Raw genomic sequence first — 18,397 nt, forward strand, 5'->3', positions numbered from 1 at the left:
TGTTATGATACTTCCGAGAAGTGGTGATACTCGAGCCAAGCACCTCAAGTACTTGAGCACCTCGATGCTCCATCAAGTGTTCAGTAGTGGCGAGCATACTCGCTCATCACTATTCCCTATTTATAAATCTAGCCTTTTTTAACTTTGCTGGGTGTGGTTCTTAAGAAAACACACTGGGAATTATTGATGACCTCACCCACCCTAAAAAAGAATTGATTTATATATATAGGGAAGAAAGGGTTGTATCTCAGGAACGGATAGACACAGGAACAAAAGAAAAACAACACCTCATTCAGAAGAATAGCATTTTTTTACAACAGGTTAACAAAAATAATTATTTCTGGAAGTTTTTCAGAAAAACAGCTTCCCTTTAAAAGCAGGTCTTTGTCCTTGCTCACATTGGGAACTCTTTGATGTCCAAATGCCTTAATAGGGCAATGCATGGATGGCGGTATGTTTGAGAATTAATTTTAAATTGCAATTAATATACAAACCTTGATAATAACTGAAGATTTGACACAAGCTTAGATGTATCAGTTTAGATACACACTGTCTAATAGATACCTAATAGACATATTGTAGTAGCAATTAGTGTTGTTTCTATTTTATGCCATATAATAGCGCTACATCGGTGACTAGAAGCTTGTTGTCTGTACAGTCCAACGTAATAACCATATAAAGCCGCCGTGTATGAGGCAGCGTTGTGTGAAGATCTATGCATTGCCCCATTACACAACATAAAGGGATGTTCTCCTGGCAAGGCAATTAGCAGTTATTTCTTTTATTATGGCTTGGTCGCATTATGTATTAACAGCCACTGAAAATACAGTAAGTTATTGTGCTGGAAAGAATTTTTTGCTGTGCACCATTAAACAGTATCAAGGTACAGTAATTAGGTCATATAATCCCTATTGTTTTATGCGTACAGTGGACAGGTCCACTCACAACAGAACATTCCTAATCCTACATGAAGTTCTAGGAAAAAAACACTTGATCAATATCCTGGTCATAACTGGGATTCTTTATAAATATAGTCTTTGTAAATAAAAAAAAAAAAATATATATATATATATATATATATATATATATATATATATATATACAGTTAGGTCCAGAAATATTTGGACAGTGACACAATTTGCGCGAGTTGGGCTCTGCATGCCACCACATTGGATTTTAAATGAAACCTCTACAACAGAATTCAAGTGCAGATTGTAACATTTAATTTGAAGGTTTGAACAAAAATATCTGATAGAAATTGTAGGAATTGTCACATTTCTTTACAAACACTCCACATTTTAGGAGGTCAAAAGTAATTGGACAAATAAACCAAACCCAAACAAAATATTTTTATTTTCAATATTTTGTTGCGAATCCTTTGGAGGCAATCACTGCCTTAAGTCTGGAACCCATGGACATCACCAAACGCTGGGTTTCCTCCTTCTTAATGCTTTGCCAGGCCTTTACAGCCGCAGCCTTCAGGTCTTGCTTGTTTGTGGGTCTTTCCGTCTTAAGTCTGGATTTGAGCAAGTGAAATGCATGCTCAATTGGGTTAAGATCTGGTGATTGACTTGGCCATTGCAGAATGTTCCACTTTTTTGCACTCATGAACTCCTGGGTAGCTTTGGCTGTATGCTTGGGGTCATTGTCCATCTGTACTATGAAGCGCCGTCCGATCAACTTTGTGGCATTTGGCTGAATCTGGGCTGAAAGTATATCCCGGTACACTTCAGAATTCATCCGGCTACTCTTGTCTGCTGTTATGTCATCAATAAACACAAGTGACCCAGTGCCATTGAAAGCCATGCATGCCCATGCCATCACGTTGCCTCCACCATGTTTTACAGAGGATGTGGTGTGCCTTGGATCATGTGCCGTTCCCTTTCTTCTCCAAACTTTTTTCTTCCCATCATTCTGGTACAGGTTGATCTTTGTCTCATCTGTCCATAAAATACTTTTCCAGAACTGAGCTGGCTTCATGAGGTGTTTTTCAGCAAATTTAATTCTGGCCTGTCTATTTTTGGAATTGATGAATGGTTTGCATCTAGATGTGAACCCTTTGTATTTACTTTCATGGAGTCTTCTCTTTACTGTTGACTTAGAGACAGATACACCTACTTCACTGAGAGTGTTCTGGACTTCAGTTGATGTTGTGAACGGGTTCTTCTTCACCAAAGAAAGTATGCGTCGATCATCCACCACTGTTGTCATCCGTGGACGCCCAGGACTTTTTGAGTTCCCAAGCTCACCAGTCAATTAATTTTTTCTCAGAATGTACCCAACTGTTGATTTTGCTACTCCAAGCATGTCTGCTATCTCTCTGATGGATTTTTTCTTTTTTTTTCAGCCTCAGGATGTTCTGCTTCACCTCAATTGAGAGTTCCTTAGACCGCATGTTGTCTGGTCACAGCAACAGCTTCCAAATGCAAAACCACACACCTGTAATCAACCCCAGACCTTTTAACTACTTCATTGATTACAGGTTAATGAGGGAGACGCCTTCAGAGTTAATTGCAGCCCTTAGAGTCCCTTGTCCAATTACTTTTGGTCCCTTGAAAAAGAGGAGGCTATGCATTACAGAGCTATGATTCCTAAACCCTTTCTCCGATTTGGATGTGAAAACTCTCATATTGCAGCTGGGAGTGTGCACTTTCAGCCCAGTTAGGTCCAAATATTTCTGGACCTAACTGTATATATATATATACATATATATATATATATATATATATATATATAAAAAAAATAACAAACAAAATCGTCATTCTAAATACAGTCCTGAAAATAATAAATGTTATTTACTAATGATAAGGATTTCGGATTTTATTTAAAATAACATTTCCTTTTTACTTTTTCTATATTTTGGAGAACCCCAGATTATGTCATTTTTTGGGTTTTTTTCAACACGTGCAGTTTAAAGTGCTGTACCATTGTTTCTTGGTTTTCACGTGGTTTTTGAGGGTTTTGTTTTATGATACATGGGACTCTTTTTATTTTTGTTGATATCAAGCGATATTGGTGTAATAAAAGGGAAATAAGTGTTTTTCTCATTTTTTTATTGCAATTAAAAAAATAGTATTCATTCTGTAGCAAATACTTTTATATATTGGACATGTTTCTTTTTTTTATGTGGTGGGGTTAGCACCTGCAATAATGTGACTGCACACTTGCGCCTCAACCCCTCTAATATCTGGAGTACTCATCCAATGTTTTGGGGCATACTTTTCCGATCTCTATTGCTGAGATGTGAGTTCTTGACACTTTCTGACTATCCTAAAATCACCTGAAAAAAGCAGCCGCACTCCTTGCCTTGGCTTTTATACAGGATGTGTTAGTCTCTCATGATTTATTGTGAAACGCTAGAAGAACAAAGGAAGTGCAATAGGGTTTTATCCTGGGTATATTGATAACTTTAATAGAATAAAAAAGGTCAATGTCATGATGTGACAGATAAGGAGGGTGATGGGGCCCCCTGTGCTTACCCTCAAGCTAAGGGAGAACCTTAGGCTCTCTCAACCCAGAGGTACGCTTGAAGGCACCAAGGTCTGGGCCCCCAGCCTCTCCCTTTCTCTTGTTTTAGCCCTGATGATACGAACCCCTCCACACCAACCACCCAAAGGCCGGGCCAGAATAAAAGCCTCCAAACCACCACCAACAAATAAAGACAGACAGGGGGTGCAACAGAAACACATGCACAACTACAACCAACACCAGAGGAATACAAAGGGTGAACATGAACAACTAAGGATACAAAACAACAAGTAACTTCCACACAACCAAACCACAGACAACAGCAGCAGCTCCCAGGACATATCCTTCCACCTTCAGACCTAGTTTACCTATTCCAATACCAATTCCTGCAAAGTCTCTCATGATTGGTTGCACTAAACCATGTGATGTGATAGCTGCAAGGCATTATGGTAAGCCCCTGCGGTCACGCTTGAGGCCATGTCAGCATTCTGAGGCTGATGCAATCTTCGGCAAAGCATAAAAGGGTGGCAGACACAATTTGTTTTCTAAACTGAACAATTTTGATAAATTTGGTAAGGAAAAGAGGGAATAAGTGATTAACATATTATAATGATAGCATACTTGCACCAAATCTAGAGAGGGATATGACTAGAGTTGAGCGCGGTTCGCGGTTCGAGGTTCTCCAGTTCGGGGCTCGAGTGATTTTGGGGGCTGTTCTAGATCGAACTAGAACTCGAGCTTTTTGCAAAAGCTCGATAGTTCTAGATACGTTCGAGAACGGTTCTAGCAGCAAAAAGCAGGGCTTTTTACAGCTACAGTGTGCAGGAGCCATCGCTGGCAGCCTGCCACAAGCTGGTAACCAAGATAAACATCGGGTATCCAACCAAAGCGCTTTGGTTAGTAACCCGATGTTTATCCTAGTTACGTGCAGGAAGCCGACACTTCCCCACTCAGCTCGCTCCGCCCCCTCCTGCCCGCGGCATGTACACACGTACACACACACACACACACACACACACACACACACACACATACACATGGTCCCGCTCGGCTTACCTGCGGTGATGAAGTCCCACCATCCCGACCTCAGCGGTGTCACTGTCCTCCATGGCCGCCGCTTGTCACATCACCTTCTCTCGCTTCCGACCCGAGACTGACTAGCGGTGACGTCACGGGCCTCTCGCGATACTTGGTGTGAAGGCGCCGGTCATTGAACTCAGTGACAGGTGCTGTCCGCAGTGCTGGAGATCAGCGCAGGTAATGTACATCGCTGACAGCAGCACTTGTCATCCCCTGCAGTGACCTGGGCTGACCAATTGATGTTAGCTCAGGTCACTGCATTGCTCTCCCAGCCAATGGGGAACATCCTGCTCTTCATTGACTGGGACAGTGTGGATCGTCATGGCAACCCCTTGGATTAAACCAGACCTGGATTTGTTTTTCTTTCTAATAAATTGGTTAAAGAGGGAATGTATTGGGGAGTGTTTTTTCAAATAAAAATGTGTTTGTCGTCTATTTTTTTTTATTACTGACTGGGTTGGTGATGTCGGGTATCTGATAGACGCCTGACCTCACCAACCCCAGGCCTTGATGCCAGGTGACATTACACATCTGGTATTAACCCCATATATTACCCCGTTTGCCACCGCACCAGGGCGCGGGATGAGCTGGGGCGAAGCACCAGGATTGGCACATCTAATGGATGCGCCACTTGTGGGGCGGCTGCGGCCTGCTATTTTTAGGCTGGGGAGAGTCCAATAACCATGGACCTCCCTAGTCTGAGAATATCAGACCCCAGCTGTCTGCTTTACCTTGGCTGGTGATCCAATTTTAGGGGGACCCCTACGTGTTTTTTTTTTAAAATTATTTATTTAATTTAAAATAACAGCGTGGGGTGCCCTCAGTTTTGGATTACCAGCCAAGGTGAGGTTGCCAGCTGTGGCCTGCAGGCTGCAGCCGTCTGCTTTACCCTAGCTGGCTACAAAACTAGGGGGAACCCTACGTCATTTTTTTTTTCATTTTTTTGGCTAAATACAAAGCTAAGCACCCCTTAGTGCCACATGAAAGGCACCAAAGGGTGCAAAATTACAAAATGCAGGAGAGTGGGACATTATGTGTCTTTCTGCCATTATAATGACAGAAAAGACTGATATGATGTGCACAAGCACAAGAAAATCACCAGAGCGCTCTACGCTGTGAAAAGCAGTAGAAAATGGCACTGGAGTGAACATGTGACCGCCTCATGTAGGATGAAGCTATGGATCCTGGGTAAATTTATGCATTTACCCTCATTCAGATTTTTTGCAGTACACAAAAAAAACGGAAGGCACACGGATGACAAACAGATGACATACGGACCGTCTACGGAACGGAAACGGATGCCACACGGATGCACCCGTGAAAAAAAACGGACTGTTTTTTGCAGACCACAAAAATGGATCGGTCGTGTTAATGTAGCCTTATTCTGATCTGCCGTTTATAAACAGCAGGCAGAAATAAGTGAATAACGCCCCCCAGCGTCAGAAAATCTCCGGGGTTTCAGGGCTAGCTGAGACCCTGGAGATCATGATTCAGGACGTTTTTTCCGGTCCCCGCTCACGTGATCACAGGTATACACCGTACACCGATGATCACGTTACAGTAAATGACAGCGCCGGTAAAAAATTATTTATCTCCCATCTGGCATGAACAAACACTTCTCCACTTCTTCTCCACTTCTTCTCCACTTCTCCACCTCTTCTCCACTTTTTCTCCACTTTTTCTCCATTTTTTCTCCACTTTTTCTCCACTTTTTCTCCACTTTTTCTCCACTTTTTCTCCATTTTTTCTCCACTTTTTCTCCACTTTTTCTCCACTTTTTCTCCACTTCTTCTCCACTTCTTCTCCACTTTTTCTCCACTTCTTCTCCACTTTTTCTCCACCTTTTCTCCACCTTTTCTCCACTTTTTCTCCACTTTTTCTCCACTTTTTCTCCATTTTTTCTCCACTTTTTCTCCACTTTTTCTCCACTTTTTCTCCACTTTTTCTACATTTTTTCTCCACTTTTTCCCCACTTTTTCTACACTTTTTCTACATTTTTTCTCCACTTTTTCTCCACTTTTTCTTCACTTTTACTACATTTTTTCTCCACTTTTTCTCCACTTTTTCTCCACTTTTTCTACATTTTTTCTCCACTTTTTCTCCACTTTTTCTACATTTTTTCTCCATTTTTTCTCCACTTTTTCTCCACTTTTTCTACATTTTTTCTCCACTTTTTCTCCACTTTTTCTACATTTTTTCTCCACTTTTTCTCCACCTTTTCTCCACTTTTTCTACATTTTTTCTCCACTTTTTCTCCACTTTTTCTCCACTTTTTCTCCGTTCTTTTTCTATGGTCGGTCTACCCATTAGCTCTGCCATGCATAGTGTAGCTCTACACCTACTGCACATGTTACTTTATGATTGACATCTCTTCATGATTGACATCCAGAGCTGTCTAAGCCTACTCTGACCCCATATTTGTCATTACTATATTGTCCTTGTACTGTATTATGACATTTGTATCATGTGTTTCATTTCTTGCTGTGTTGCAATTTTTTTGCTGCATCCCAATTGTACCTCTACATTGTTCGAGTTTATGTTATTGTTCTCTCACTCTTATGTGATACTGATTATTGTCATTTTTCATGATTACATGCAGATAAGTCCAATCTGACAAAGGCTCAGGCCGAAACGTCATTTGTAACTTGTTTTGGACAAAAACATATATGCTTATGAAAAAAATTTTCTTAATACGGACCAATAAAGAGTGATTTTGCATTACTATCCGTTGTGACTTACTGACTTAGTCTGGGAGATTTAGAGTGCCGAGGTTACTCACTAATTTTATCTATTATTACCTCTGAGCACCTATATACCAGTGAGCAGAGCTCCCTCTACAGTAGTTCTCCTGATTAGGCATGCCCTTACCTCATGAGCAGGGCATTGCAGCTTTGGTAGCAACCATTACGACATGGACTCTGCTGCTGCGGACCCGGGGAGAGTGAGTGCAGATTCATTGCACCCACACTCCTCACATGAAGGGTCCGCACTCCTAGAAAATGGGGGATACATTCCCTGAGTGTCTCCCCCCCCATATTCTAGACGGTCCAGAGTCGTCGTGGGACCCCTTTATTTTTTTTCTTACAATAAATTGGTGAAAGAGGAAATGTTTTGGGGACTGTTTTTTCAAATAAATTTCTTTTGTCGATTTTTTGTTTTTGTTAGTACTGACAGTTTATGATGTTGGGTATCTAATAGACGCCATGACATAACAAACTGCTGGGCTTGATCTCAGGTGACTTTACAGCTAGTATCAACCCGATTTATTACCCCGTTTGCCACTGCACCAGGGCACGGGATGAGCTGGGGTGAAGCGCCAGGATTGGCGCATCTAGTGGATGCGCCACATCTGGGGTGCCTGCGGCCTGCTATTTTTAGGCTGTGAAGGCCCAATAACTATGGACCTTCCCACCCTGAGAATACCAGACCACAGCTGTCCGCTTTACCTTGGCTGGTGATCCAATTTGGAGGGGACCCTACTTTTTTTGTGTAATTATTAATATTTATAAAATAATTGTAAAAAAAGAGCCTGGGGGGACCTCCACATTGGATCCCCAACCACGGTAAAGCTGCCAGCTGTGGTTTTCAGGCTACAGACGTCTGCTTTACCCTAGCTGGCTATCAAAAATGGGGGGACCCAACGTCATTTTTTTTTAACTATTTTTTAAATAGAAAAAATTAATGGGCTTCCCTGTATTTTGATTGCCAACCAAGGTAACGACAGGCAGATGGGGGTGGCAACCCATAGCTGTCTGCTTTATCTGCGCTGAGAATCAAAAATACCGCGGAGTGCTACGTCATTTTTTTTAAAGATTTATTTTTACAGCACTGTGATGTCCAGCAATCAAAATACAGGGAAGCCCATTTTGTTTTTAGTTGTTTAAATAAATAATTAAAAAAAATATATATGGGCTCCCGCTGCATTTTTTGTATTGCTAGCTAAGGGTAATCTAAGCAGCTACTGGCTGCTAACCCCCACTGCTTGGTGTTACCTTCACTGGCAATGGAAAATCCAGGGAAGCATTTTTTATTTTTTTGGCCAAAAAACTACAAAAAAAGGACGTGAGCTTCGCCATATTTTTGTATGCTAGCCAGGTATAGCAGGCAGGTGCTGGAAGAGTTGGATACAGCGCCAGAAGATGGCGCTTCTATGAAAGTGCCATTTTCTGAGGCGGCTGCAGACTGCAATTCGCAGCAGTGGGGCCCAGAAAGCTCAGGCCAACCTGTGCTGCGTATTCCAATCCCCAGCTGCCTAGATGTACCTGGCTGGACACAAAAATGGAGCGAAGCCTACGTCATTTGTTTTCTAATTTTTTCATGAAATTCATGAAATAATAAAAAAAGGGCTTCCCTTTATTTTTGGTTCCCAGCCGGGTACAAATAGGCAACTGGGGGTTGGGGGCAGCCGTACCTGCCTGCTGTACCTGGCTAGCATACAAAAATATGGCGAATCCCACATAATTTTTTCAGCAAAAAACGTCTGCATACAGTCCTGGATGGAGTATGCTGAGTATGCTGAGCCTTGTAGTTCTGCAGCTGCTGTGTGTCTGTATGGAGAAGAGCAGACAGCAGCTGCAGAACTACAAGGCTCAGCATACTCCATCCAGGACTGTATGCAGAAGTTTTTTGCCCACCAAAAAACTTACATGGGCTTCGCCATATTTTTGTATGCTAGCCAGGTACAGCAGGCAGCCACGGGCTGCCTCCAACCCCCAGTTGCCTATTTGTACCCGGCTGGGAACCAAAAATATAGGGAAGCCCTTTTTTTTTTATTATTTCACTTATTTCATAAAATAATTAAAAAACAAATGACGTGGGCTTCGCCCCATTTTTGTGTCCAGCCGGGTACAACTAGGCAGCTGGGGATTGGAATCCGCAGCACAGGTTAGCCCGAGGTTTCTGGGCGCCTCTGTTGCGAATTTCAGTCCGCAGCCGTCCCAGAAAATGGCGCTCTTATAGAAGCGCCATCATCTGGCGCTGTATCCAACTCTTCCAACAGCCCTGGAGCCGGGTGGCTTGTTGGGTAATCATGAGTTAATACTGGCTTTGTTTTACTAGCCAGTATTAAGCCAGAGATTCTTAATGTCAGGCACGTTTGACCCGGCTATTAAGAATCTCCAATAAAGGGTTAAAAAAAAGACACCACACAGAGAAAAAATACTTTAATAGAAATAAATACACAGACACATTAGAGACTCCATCTTTATTACCCCCTGTCAGCCCTCCACGATCCTGCTCTTCTGTCTTTCTCGTTCAACAAATGCAGCTCTGCTACATCACTGCTGCATGGGGGAAGACGCTGCTTCCCGTGGAGCCTTCACTCCGTGAAAGCTGCACGAGAAGCAGCGTGCAGCCTTCACTCCGTGAGTGATCAGTGCTGCTGGCTGTCAGCGGTAACGCTGACAGACGCGTTACCATAGCAACGGTGCTCTCGGAGCCGCGGTTAGCGGTGACGTCACCGCTAACTGCGTTGCTATGGGAACGGTGATCTCCGTTAATGACCGGCTGTGTCAGCCGGTCCCTAACGGAACGTGGAGTCGACCGTGTGCTAGAGCATGTCGCCGGTACACGGCGATACACAAATGTGCACCGTGTACCGGAGAGATGCACTCGCAGGTCCTACATGACGCGTCATAGTCATGTGACCAGTCTGTAGCCAATGAGATAATAGCCGCGTGACTGGTCACATGGCTATTTTGACGTCACGATAGGTCCTGCATCACTGCTTGCAGTGCCGGTCACCGGGAGGATTCAGCGATCATCGGATGGAATAGCGGCAGGAGACAGAGTGCAGGAGGGATCGCGGGGACCGGTAAGTGTTATGGCAATGTTTATTAACTGTTTGTGTACATTTATCATGCATTTTTATGTGTTTGTGATTGCCTCCCATTATAGCCTATAGGTTCGAGTTTGGTTCGTCGAACGTTCGACGAGCCGAACTCGAACGGGACCCCCGTTCGGCGACCCGACCTCGAGCCGAACCGTGACCGGTTCGCTCATCTCTAGTTATGACAGGTTCGACAGTATTGGTGTGAGCTGTACAGGTGAAAGATTCTCACTGGCGGATTTAGTGTAGTCAACATGTAGCGATTGCCAACAGACCACCGCGGTGCAGAGTACGACTGTGAAACACAAGATGAGGTTGCAGAAACAAGGGCTTGCTTTATTTACAGACATGACACTCAACAATGGTAAAAGCAGTCAGGGGATTATCACTCAGGGAACACTACGTTTTACAAGCTTCGGCTACTAGCTTGGAATGGCCAACCGCACAAAATTCCAACTATCATATTTGCAAGATAACTGCGGAACACACACAAAACAATACAATTACTAAGCCACACTACACCCTAACTGGCCTCTGCTAACAGGGCTGAGCAGATACCGCACTCTAGCTGGTGAGGCCTTCACTAAGTCCTGTAGAGTGCACACCCAGTTCTGACTCATGGAACCACTGGAAGGAAATCAGTTCAGCTTTAGGGTTTCAGTCCCGGTCTTGACTTGGCGCGTACTTCTCCATGTCGGGCAAGGTTCTACTCCTCTGTCATGGACCTGTTCTCCCTTCCTTGCTCCTCAATTGGACTTTGCCAGCCATGGGAATTTCTTCCACTCGATTCGACTTCACACCACTGACTTCAGGGTTCACACACAATCCGGCTGTGGTAAGTCTCTCACACTGGTCTCGTAACTTCTCCAGCACCGTATTTCTTCAGCTTTTCCACTGGACAGTTCCTTTTCTCCTACTGTCCTGCAATCTATAGTCACCACCTGTCTCCACCCAGGAACCACACTCACTCCTCCCCTCATTTTCCTGCTCTTTCAGGAGGCTCAATCAGGAGTCCAGCTCTACAGGGGAGAAAACAAACAGTGACGGTCAATCCGGCCAGTTCAAGAGAACTGAAACAGGCAACGTTTACCTCTTGTAGGTATACCCCCTACAAACCCTATAGAGTATGCACATGAGAAGCCTTTAAAGTAATGGGAAAGACATGAGGGAAGGAAGTTGTTTGTGGCAGGAATGCTTAAATAGAAATCCCTACATCAGTTTTACTTGTCTTCTATGAAGCTAAAATGGATCCACAACATGAAATGTACCTGGCAGAAGAACTGATCCTAACACTGGTTTCACACATGTTTTATTGAGTATCGACCATGATGCACAAACAAGCCATGAGACTTCTGACCAAACTTTACAGCCTGATATGGGCCTTTCATGGACCACAAAACATTAGTATGTTAGACTGGACAATTTTGTTTATTCTTTAAAGGAAATCTGGCAGCAGGTTTTTGCTATGTAAGATGAAAACAGCATGCTGCTTGGGTTAACACATAGAATTCAGGAATGCCTAATGTCCGATCTGTGGTTTTTTTGCTATTTTTGTTTAAGTAGCGGGACATATCATTACTCGGACTAAAATGTCACACACAGTCAGTCCTGCACATCCTCTCCTCTGATTCACACCTCAATGTCAATGTATGACTCTATGGAGAGCCTGGTGTGGGTGGGGACAGCTCTCTCGGCTCTGCTGCATGGCTAAATCTATAGATTCTGATTGTATCAGAATGGCTGCAGCCAGTAATCTAAGTGATACATTGTTGGATTCAGGATGATGAGGTGGCAAAAACCTGCTGACAGATTCCCTTGAATGCATGTATTTTTGGCTAAAAATAATTTTGTCAATTGTTTTTTATTTTAAATTTTACACTGTTTGACTTTATAGCCTTTTGTGGCACACTGTCTATTGTTGACTTCAGAATGGGTTAACTGAGAATTTATCATTGTGTTGGTCCAATGAAAGGGGTTCTTACCTTTATCTGTCTTTTTTAGCTCCTCTTACCTGATTTCTGACCATGGACCACATTAAAGTTGAATGTGCAGAGAAAGAAAGAGCCCTTAAAAGCAAAAAAATGCAAAACGTTTAATGAAAGTGAATGGAAAAAAATATATATTTCAAGCCCAAAATAAAAATTTAAGTAAAAAAAAAGGCCCCAGAGATGGACATCCATTCAAATGTGCAATGTAACAATAATAATGAATAATGGTAAATTTTGTGATTTATATAAACTCTTAGATGTTAATGATTATTACTCATTTCTCTCTTACAGATGAATATCGACCTCCGGCCAAGAGGATAGAGTGGAAATCTGTGATTTCCTCTTAGGGTGTCCAAATGTTCACATGTCCACATTAATGACAAATCAAGTCTGATTCCGTAAGTAAAATATCTATATTTTTACTAACATTCAATTTGGCGTGTTTTTTTAAATACAATTTTTACAAATATTAATTCATTAGACAGAATTACTCAGAATATTTTTTATAATAATAATATATATTCACTTACAAAGCGCTATTAATTCCACCACACTTTACATACATTGGCAACACTGTCCCCATTGGGACTCACAATCTAAATTCCCTATCAATATGTTTTTGGAGTGTGGGAGGAAACCGGAGAACACGGAGAAAACCCACGCAAACACGGGGAGAACATACAAACTCTTTGCAAATGTTGTCCTTGGTGGGATTTGAACCTAGGACCCCAGCGCTGCAAGACTGCAGTGCTAACCACTGAGCCACCGTGCCATTTATTTTTTCTACTAAGTGCTGATATTGTTTCAATAAGTCAATGTTGATTTAGCAATTAATATTGGTACTTGTTTTACAATAATTCCAAATGTTTCTTTCTTTTTTTTTTTATATTTTAATATGTTATAATTTTTTTATATATATATTTTAATATATTATAATCTGTTAGAATATTTAACTCCTAACAGTATCCCAGGAGGCAAAAAAAAAGGAAAATAAAAATACAATTCCAAAAACAGGGTTATTATTATTATTTATTATTATAGCACCATTTATTCCATGGCGCTTTACAAGTGAAAGAGGGTATACGTACAACAATCATTAACAGTACAAAACAGACTGGTATAGAAGGAGAGAGGACACTGCCCGCGAGGGCTCACAGTCTACAGGGAATGGGTGATGGTACAATAGGTGAGGACAGAGCTGGTTGCGCAGTGGTCTACTGGACTGAGGGTTATTGTAGGTTGTAGGCTTGTTGGAAGAGGTGGGTCTTCAGGTTCCTCTTGAAGCTTTCCATGGTAGGCGAGAATCTGATATGCTGAGGTAGAGCATTCCAGAGTACAGGGGAGGCACGGAAGAATTGTTGTACACGATTGTGGGAAGGGTTGTATTATACTCTAGAAATTAATAAAAAAAAGTGTCTCTTTTTGTCCTATATGATTTCAAAGGCACCTGGGCATGGTGTAACAGATAGGAATGGAGTTTATCCAGTCTTGGTGGGGCTGGAATGATCTTGGTTGTCAGATCTATACTCACGGCATGATGAGAACTTGGTCGATCTTTATATTTTTTGCATGTAGCCATCCAAGAATAAAGGAATTGTCTTCAATATTTGAACAGAGGATTTGGGATTTTTCTTTGTGTTGTGTGTGGGATTAATTGTTGAGAATTATTTTATGATTGACCAAAATCATAAACCAAAAAACCAAAAAAGAAAAACCCCATTAAAATGTAACCTTTAAAAATATACTTAAAAGGTCAGAAGACAAACACAAAAAAACCCTTTTAATAGTGAGGGTGAGGTAGTGATGGAACTAATTCCTAATAATACTGTATTATAAAAAATGCATAGGTAGGGAATAATAACTCACCCTATTTGGGTCCTGAGTATCCCTACCTAATAATGGAGGGCATGATGCCCTAGGGTTGTAGCGCCCCCATTCACCAACACTAAACCCTAACAATCCGTAGATCAGCCTACACTATCAACGATGCATCAACGAAAACCAGGTGAAATAACAATTAGTAAAAGAGGCGAGTAAAACTAAGCATGTAATCACTAAGCAGTAATGCCACATACAGTATATTATGGAACTTATTACTTATCTGGTCCAGAGGTCCAGTAATCAGGTTTCTCAAAATGTCGTCCCGATGCATTTCCCCCTGTGAAATCCACAGGGTTCATCAGGGGACATAATGACATAGAGGTCCAGGATGATGGATGTCACATCATAGGAACAAGGTGCTTGTGATGTTACATTCATCATCCTAGACCACTATGTGATTATGTCCACTGATGAGCCCTCTGGATTTAAAAGGGGGAAACGCGTCAAAATGAGTTTTTAAGGAACAGGGTGAGCTAGGGATTGTTAGGGTCTCCCACTGGTGATTGGGGGCGCTACAACCCTAGGGCATCATACCCTTCATTGCTAAGTAGGGATACTCAGGACCCATATAGGGTGAGTTATTATTCCATACCTATGCATTTTTTAATATATTATTAGGAATTTGTTCCATCGCTACCTCACTCTCACTATAGTATAAGGGTTTTTTGTGTTGGTCTTCTGACCTTTTAAAGAGAACCAATTACCAGAATGTTTGTATATAACCTAAAGCCAGTGCTATACTGGCACTATCAGGCTGAGTCTATACATACCTGTAGTGGTCAACTCGGATGTTTAGGTTTTGAAATCCAAAAAAGTAAAGTTTATAAAATGAGCTGCTTGTTGATTGACAGTTGCAATGGAGCAGATAATATATTCATAGTTATCCCCTCCCCCTGTTAGAATTAGCATAAGTATTATACACACGATTCACTTTGTCTATTGCAGGACCTGTGTGAGATCATACCCATGTGACCTGGTATCCAGCTTTGTTGGCTGAGGCCCCGCCCCTTCTGGTCACATGGGTATGACCTCACACAGGTCCTGCAACAAAGTGAATTGTTTGTGTAATACTTATGTTAATTCTAACAGAGGGAGGGGATAACTATGAACACCCCCCCAGATATTATCTGACCTCAGCTGCTGTCACTCAACAAGCTGCCGATTTTATAAACTTTACTTTTTTGGATTTCAAAACCTAAACATCCAAGCTGACCACTACAGGTATGTATAGAATCAGCCTGATAGTGCCAGTATAGCACTGGCTGCAGGTTATATACGAAAATCCTGGTGATTGGTTCCCTTTAATGTATATTATTAAAGGTTATATTTTAATGGGGTTTTTCTTTTTTTGTTTACAGACATTCTTATACAGTAAGCACAGATAAAATATGGCTCCAACAGATGCTTCTAAGATACTTTATTTCCTAAGAGTCTCTTTATAGAAACAAAAATTGTTGCTCATTCTTTTTGAAGGAAATACAACCAACAGTTTTCTGTATAATAATATTTTTTACATTGTGACAAGTAATTCCTAATTACTCGAAGTTTCCATTATACTTAATAAACTTTTCATATTCGACATTTAAAATTGAAGATGATTGAACATCCATTTTGCCACATTAGCTATCGCATTGGGTTTTTATAAGAATTAGGTATCTCAAAATCGCTTATTATGAGCACAATGGCAATTATACATCTGGAAAATGACTTTGTTCGGTTACATCTAGGAACATTGTGACATATTAAGCCAATTCGCTCATTAAATCATTTCTAAGGTCCTCATCTCGGTGCTGCGCATTACGCCGCATCATTTTTAGAAACGGGAAGAACTCCCCGATGTGGGGCTCTTTGCTCTGTGGCTGGCACAGCTGATATAATGGCTCTGTTTACTGTGTGATATGTATGTTCATATTATCTCGGCTAGTTTGCATAATCGTTGCATATTGTTCTTGAGTTGCTTCTCGGGGATGACAGCGCATCTCAAGAACTCTTGCACTTTAGCACTTGTTTCTCATGCAAATGAGAATGTGTCCGTCGATGAAGTTGACATTTACAGAATGCATCAAATAGATAAGTGGTGATGTGAGAATTTATATCCCAAAATAGCTAGATAAATACATCCTGTCTTCTCGGAATTTATCTGTGTGTTGTTTGCCAACCACTGTTGGCTGGTAATATGGCCATGCGAAGACAAGAAGCATAGACATTAGTCACAGCCCTCTGTACAGATCTGCTGAAAAGCTGATATTAGGCAATTGAAATGATGGTTCTTTCTAAGAGTTCTTAGTAGCTCCTTGGGAGCCGAAAATGTAGAAAACCAGACATCCCACAGTGAAAACGAATGTAGGAAGCTCAAGAAAGATCTTAACGCTCGATACGATAGTAATTTTCCATTATTAAATATCATCATAGTCAATTTCATCTCCAAGTGACCATACAAATAGCATTTGTCCTTACTTCTGCTACAATCACCAAACTTTCTGTATCCTCATTTTTTCAAGACCATATCCTTATTGTATTCTCATCAATTCTTCCATTTCTGCAAAAGTGACAGCCGGAGGTACAGCCATATTGGTAGTGACATTTGAATTAACGTCTTGATAAATTGCCAATTTAGGACTAATTTCAAATGACAACTATTTCTCGAGCAAAAATGGGCACCAAACAGAAAAATATTACTACGGTAGCTCTGCAAGTAACATCATTATTATTGATGATCGAATACCTCAAATATTCGGCTTCGCGAATATCCGACGAATAGGTCGGCGCTATGCGAATATTCAATGCGCAATGTAAGTCTATGGAAAGCCCGAATAGTTCTGAATAGTTGTTATTCGGGTTTCCCATAGACTTACATTGCGCATCGAATATTCGCGAATAGTTGAATAGTGGCGACCTATTCTGCAAATATTCACAAAGCCGAATATTTGAGGTAATCGATCATCCCTAATCATTATCCATTTTTGGCTGCTGCTTTAACTTCTGATCCACACGTATATGGCTGAAGAATAAATATATCTTGTGTGGAATTATTGTTTTTTGTTTAAAGGGGCACTATGGATTTTTGCTGCATTTTTTCCAATACAATATGGGGCAGAATGAATGGTGTCGTTCAAAAGTACAACTCGTCCTCCAAAAAACGAGCCCTCATATGGCTATGTTGATGGAAAAATAAAAAAAGTTACAGCTCTTGGAAGAAGGAGAGGAAAAAACAGGAAATCACCCAGGGGTGAAGGGGTTAAGCTAATAAATTGAATAAATTTTAATACTAAATAATATTTTTTTAGTATTTACCGTATTGATCTTAAGATGCAGCAGAGCTGCTCCATTCAATCGGCCTAAAGAACACTGTGCTCTCCTGGTTCTCTTCCTATCTTTCTGGCCGTTCATTCAGCGTATCATTTGCTAGCTCCGCATCTTCTCCTCTTCCTCTCACTGTTGGGGTCCCTCAAGGTTCAGCCCTTGGCTCTCTTCTTTTCTCCCTCTACACTGCCCCAATTGGACAGACCATCAGTAGATTTGGCTTTCAGTACCATCTTTATGCTGATGACACACAGCTATACACCTCATCCCCTGACCTCTTCCCCACTCTACTACAGAATACCAGTGACTGTTTGGCCACAGTTTGGCCACAGTTTCGAACATCATGACTGCTCTCTATCTGAAACTTAACCTTTCCAAAACTGAACTTCTTCTATTCCCTCCATCTTCTAACCTTCCTAAACCCAACATCTCCCTCTCTGTGTGTGGCACCATGATAACTAGTTAGCAGGCTCGCTGTCTTGGTGTTATACTCTCCTTCACCTCCTATATACAATCTCTTGGCCGCTCCTGTCGCTTGCCCTCAAAAACATCTCTAGAACCCGTCCCTTTCTCACCATGGAAACTAAAAAAAACCTAACTGTGGCCCTGATCCACTCTCGCCTTGACTACTGTAACTCTCTCTTAATTCGTCTTCTCCTAACTAGACTCTCCCCTCTACAGTCCATCCTTTAAGCAGCAGCCAGGATCACCTATCTGGATAACCGTTACTCGGATGCCTCTGCTCTGTGTCAGTCATTGCACAGGCTGCCCATATATCACAGGATCCAATTCAAATTGCTTGTTTTCACCCATAAAGCTCTCCACAGTGCAGCACCCCCCGACATCTCCT

The 18,397-nt window shown here is 41.6% G+C and overlaps 1 protein-coding gene across 1 annotated transcript in view; it reads left to right on the plus strand.

The window, feature by feature from the left end:
* The window catches only part of B3GALT1 (beta-1,3-galactosyltransferase 1), a 430,205-nt gene that overhangs the window by 300,292 nt on the left and 111,516 nt on the right, over window positions 1-18,397 (plus strand). The window contains exon 3 of the mRNA XM_075318851.1: window positions 12,655-12,761. The gene's annotated coding sequence lies outside the window, so the exon portion shown is untranslated. The remainder of the gene's footprint in view (window positions 1-12,654; window positions 12,762-18,397) is intronic.

The sequence above is a fragment of the Anomaloglossus baeobatrachus genome, chromosome 7 (genome assembly GCF_048569485.1).
Source record: "Anomaloglossus baeobatrachus isolate aAnoBae1 chromosome 7, aAnoBae1.hap1, whole genome shotgun sequence".
NCBI lineage: Eukaryota > Metazoa > Chordata > Amphibia > Anura > Aromobatidae > Anomaloglossus > Anomaloglossus baeobatrachus.